Source organism: Solanum stenotomum, chromosome 8, assembly GCF_019186545.1.
Source record: "Solanum stenotomum isolate F172 chromosome 8, ASM1918654v1, whole genome shotgun sequence".
Lineage (NCBI taxonomy): Eukaryota > Viridiplantae > Streptophyta > Magnoliopsida > Solanales > Solanaceae > Solanum > Solanum stenotomum.
The window spans coordinates 38626238-38631734 of NC_064289.1; the positions used below are offsets into that span (position 1 = coordinate 38626238).

The following is a 5497-nucleotide window of genomic DNA, read 5'->3' on the forward strand; positions in this document are numbered from 1 at the left end:
AATTTTTCCTTCTCAAATTCAGCAGTCATTTGTCCCAATTAACCCAATCCAGCCGATCAAAACAACCAACAATAGTGACGCGTACGACCCGACCCGACCCCATAGCTTGTCTTCTTCGCGAACAACGCAACAAACCCAACGCGAAAACAGTACCAAAACGACGCCTTACGCTCTTCCTCCTCAGCAAGAACAACAAACCCGTATGTGACCCCATAGCCGACCAAAATCCAGAAATCCAGCAAAAGCCAGCAGCTTTAAGGACAACAACAACAGTGAGCGGCGTTTCACAGTAACGTTCACAACGTCAACATCGGCAGCAGCCTCTAAATGGAGTCAACAGTACATCATCACGTCTCTTTTCCCCTTTTTTTCTGGAAAAATCTAAAAGCAATAACAACCCATCCCTTGTCTTGAAAAGGGGTGTAGGAATTCAAAAATCCATTAGAATTCTGCCCGTTTCCCCCAATTTCCGTCTATATATTCATCTCTTTCATTCACTCTTTAAAAAAAATAAAATTGGACATTAAAAGAGAAATACACAGCCTGGAGAAGTAAAAAAAATACAGAGTTTGAGTGAGTCTCTTCTATTCGAATTTGTTTTATTTCCGGAGCTCATCGAAATCAGCTCACAGTGGTGGTAGTTTTTCGTGGTTAAGCTCGTCGCTGCCCCCGAAAAGGTAACATTCCATTTCAGATTTTAGTTTCTTTTGTCATGAATTAAGGGTTGCTTAGTTTCATGATTTGGGGTTGTGATCTTTCTGTTCAAATTATTTGATTCCATTCCTCGTCTTAAACATGATTGTTTTCATTTAGTTACGAGATTCGGTTTCTTCTTGTTAGCCCCTCTCTATTTCTAATGTTACCTCTGTTAATTTTGTTCTGTTTCTTGTGGGATTTCTCAAGTGTTGTTGCTCTACGCCATGGTTTTGCTTCTTATTTGAGTTTTGTCATATTCATAGCATGTCTCAATATTTGTGGATTTGTCAAAGAGTGTTCCTATCTATATTTAACTTTTCGGAATATCAGAATGATAGTAACCATGAAAGTTTAAAAGTGCTTAACCTTGGAGGATAGACCAACACTCAGTAGCGTTACTATCAGCTAGTATTTTATTTGGAGTACAAGTTTATGATCTTTATACTTGTAGTCACCTCAAGCTTGGTTAATTTCTTGAAATCCATGTCGTGCACTTTTTTTTTTGAAATTCTAAGTATTGATGTATGTTTCTTTTTTCCTAAAATATGCAATATTTGTTTTTAAATAGTCACATGAGTTTATGTGTAACCAAGGTTAGCTTAGCTCTCTGTTTCAACTCTAGTGCAGCCAATCTTTTTGGCATTTTGTTATTAGTAGATAAAAGTAAGTTTAAATACTGTTTGAGATGAGTTTCTTCTTTCGTATTAACCAACTTCCTTCCCCTGACATCTTCTTTGGAGAATAGTATCATCTTGTTCAAGTTTTTATTTGATTAACTATAGATTAACATTGTTCCAATTGTGTTAATTGTCTGCCACTTATTTTTGGGGGTCTATCTGCATGAGTTTAAATATTATCTTTCATATTTTATTATTTGGTGTTAGTCTAGCATTCAGAGATCTATTGGGTTTCATATTAGTACTATGGGTTTGTATCAAGATTTGAGAAATCTATTTGTGATACATGGAATGAGTGATAATGAAAATGTTAATTGCTTTCAGCTAATCTGATTTTGTGAGTTGCAATAACTTACGTTTTTCTCATCTTTAGCCGCACTACACAATGCTATTCCTTATTCTTTGTTTTCATTGCATGAATTGTCGATCCGAGTCTATTTTGGAATCCACCCTTGCATACCGTTGAGTTTCGAGTCAACCCCATCTTGTTCGAAGGGCTGGAAATTGATCACAGGTCTCATAAAGCAAAAAAAATGGGTTGTATACATTCGATATACACTGATATACAACAAGTGTATACAAAACGAAAATTGAGCCAAGAGCCCAAATCAATAGCGAATTTGGCCTAAAAAGGGGCCCAAATTCATCATCTCCTTCACTATCCTAATTTATTCAATAACAACTTTCACATATAGCAAACACAAAATTCATATTTGTATGCTATAACAAAGTTTGCATAATTGCGCTCCATAACAAACATATATATAATTCGCTATAAAATTGAGCCAAGAGCCCAAATCAATAGCGAATTTGGCCTAAAAAGGGGCCCAAATTCATCATCTCCTTCACTATCCTAATTTATTCAAGAGCAACTTTCACATATAGCAACACAAAATTAACATTTGTATGCTATAACAAAGTTTGTATAATTGTGCTCCATAGCAAACATATATATGTATAATTCGCTATAGATATACAAAAAAAAATATAGCTGTATAATTCGCTATACATAGACAAAGAAAGCAGTTGTATACAAAAGATCAATTGTATAATCTATGTATGTATAAAACGAAAAAGAGAGAAAGGCAAAATAAAATTGGGTAGGAAAATATTTGTATTATATAATTATAAGTGTATAGGACGAAGATATATGTATTTGCATGTGTGTATACAATTTTTTCTCGCTTTATACAAACAGAAGTGCAATTTATACATTTCGTTTCTGTTTGTATAAAGTGAGAGAGGCAAGTGAGCGAGCGAGATCTGAGAGAGTGGCGAGCGAGATCTGGGAGAGGGGAACGAAAATATATGTATACATACAATTTTCTCTTGCTTTATACAAACAGAAGTGCAATTTATACATTTCGTTTATGTTTGTATAAAGTGAGAGAGGCGAGTGAGCGAGTGAGATCTGGGAGAGTGGCGAGCGAGATCTGGGAGAGGGGAACGAAAATATATGTATATATACAATTTTCTCTCGCTTTATACAAACACAAACGTATTTTATACATTTGCGTTTTTGTATAAAATGAGAGAGGCGAGCGAGACTGCCACCAAACGAGAGTGGCGAGCGAGATTCCACCAGGGAGAGTGGCGAAAATAGCAATAGTTTGCTATAGGGTACAATTAAATCAAAGTATATTTATAACATTTAATTTGAATTAATAGTTTGCTATTATATACAATTTTCCCTTTATTCAATTGTGATTATTTATTGTTTTTTTGATTTAACTCTAACTTTAAATAACATAATTGAATTTCCCAAAAGATGAACTATATTCTTTATGTTAGTTTATTTTAATAAAATTTTATTTTTTCTCAACTCTTGTATAATTATTTTAATCAAATATATTTAGTCAAAACTTTTTACTTATTCTTCAATTAATTTTAAATAGTTTTCATGTTTTAATTGACCAAATTGGTTTAAATTATAATTTTTAAAAATGATTCATTTTTTTTTAATTAATCTAGTTTCTGTTAAAATTCTAATCACTTGTCTTTGATCCAAATGTTTCAATTAAGGTCCCTTCACTTAAAAAATCAAAAAATATTCTTTGTTTAACTATTTTTTCAAGTTAATATTATAAATTATTTTTATAATCATTCTTCCAAAAAATAGTCAAATATTTAATCTAAGTCGTAGGATAACCGCGTGTTAGAGTACACTTCAAGTGCTTTAAAAACCTTCTTGAAGTGTAAATGAGAATCACTTATCCATTTTCTCTTAATTTTTAAAGGCTTAATCTGTTAGGGTCTTTTTAAATTATAAGTTTTCTTAATTTCTTTAAAAAATTAAGTGGCGATGCTTTTCTAAGTATCTTTCCTAAATTGTTTTATACTTAGAACATTTCAAAAAGTAATTTTTCTAAGGATACTAAAATTACGGCATAACAATGAAAACATTCTACCTCCAGTCACTTGATCATTGATGGGAATCAAACGAAGGTAACATTGAGCCACAATTTGTGAGAAGGGATTTGCAATACATGATTGAAACTTTGCTGTATCAAAGTCATGTTACAAGAGCAATGTAGCTGTGGAGTCATGAACAAGCCATTAGTGCAAAAACAGTTGCATAAATTAGTGACAGCACCAGAAAACATTGGACTATGAAGAGAGGGTGGGTTTAGTCGCAATGTTTCATGGCAAAGTCAATGCTTAATCGTCCAATGATGTTTCCCAAGTCTCTCTGAGGGATGTCACCTGGATGCAACTCTCAGTACTCTTAGGATCAGGTAATTTAACAACATGATTCTTTCTTCTTCAGCATCCAAAAATGTAAAACTCAGCTGTAAAGAACCTTCTGTTCGCAATGTAAGCTGATAAAAGAGGAAATCCAAGCTTGCGTCTTATATAGATTTGTTGGAAATTTCACCATAATATTAAATTCTTTTTATCTATAATCAGATACTGTAAAGTGTAAAGAAGTCTGAAGATCTTAGAACAATATCAAAGTCATTTCTATGATTAGACATTGTAGAGAATCTCATGATGAGTGTTCTATATCACTTTCAGGGGTTTCTTCCTGAAATGTCATGCACCCGTTCCCCCACCCCGGGGGTTGTAATGAATATATCATACATACATTGAGGAAGTGATGAGAGTGAAAGGCATTTTCTGGTCTGTCCACCAAAATACTAATAGCAGTTGTTTGTATTTTCTGATGCGGCTCATGATTTTAACTTGTTCATGCCTTTTACAAAGGTCTTAGCAGAGGATGCTTCTATAGAGATTATACAGCTAACGACCTAAGCGCAGATGTGCATCTAAAAGGTGGGAAAAGCCCTGATCCCTATACTGATTGCCATTTTTCATTTTACTATAGAGAATTTTCTTGGCCATCCCATGGGCTGTGCTTGTTGGTACGTGTTTCCCCAGATATAGTTTTTATTTATTTATCAGGTATCTAGTTATGTAAGCAATAACTGTCTCGTTTTCATCGTCCTCTATACTGGTTTCCTAGGATGCCTGTTTGATGAGTCAGTGGCGGAGCCAGGAATATCACAAAGGATGTCCAAAAAAGGGGGGAAAAGTTGTTGCTAGTGAGAACTTAGGGCTCTTTCAAGACATCTAAAACCACTAGGCTACAACACCTTTTTTTTTGTCAAGGGTGTTCAAAATATGTTATTTAATCACTTTGTGTATCATTTTACTTATATATAGGATATTATTTTTTGACGAATTGGACACCCTCACTATGGGGTAGCTACGCCCCTGTTTGATCATTGTACTAGTTTGAGAAACAAGTCTTTAAGTACTTTAAAAAAAACAAGTGTTTGCGTAGATGAATTTTCATGCTTGTGCTAGAAAACTAAATATAGGCTGCACGCTTAAATGCTTGGGGTCGCAATGAGACCGGCCTGGCCAATGTAAACATGAGTGAGGTAGGCAAGTGAGTTCTTAGGCGGTGCAGGGTGGGATGGGTGAATTTCAGTTTTTGAATTAAAAAATGTGGCAACCTCTTTAGGTATTTTACTCGTTTAGCTCTCTTGGTCTCTGAAACCTAATGAAAAGCTCAGTCTTTTGGAAATCCTCTTGGTCTAGTGATGAGAGTGCAACCCATGAGGTATGAGATAACCATGCATCACGAGTTTGAACCTTGCTGCGGACAAAAGTTTGGTATT

General features: G+C 34.4%; 1 long non-coding RNA gene across 1 annotated transcript; it reads left to right on the plus strand.

Annotated features, from left to right (window-relative positions):
* Positions 1-521: 521 nt before the first annotated feature.
* LOC125872218 (uncharacterized) lies at positions 522-4108 on the plus strand. Its single transcript, XR_007447115.1, has 3 exons — positions 522-677; positions 3788-3956; positions 4058-4108. It is a non-coding gene; the product is annotated as an uncharacterized LOC125872218 (long non-coding RNA).
* The last annotated feature ends 1389 nt before the right edge of the window (positions 4109-5497 follow it).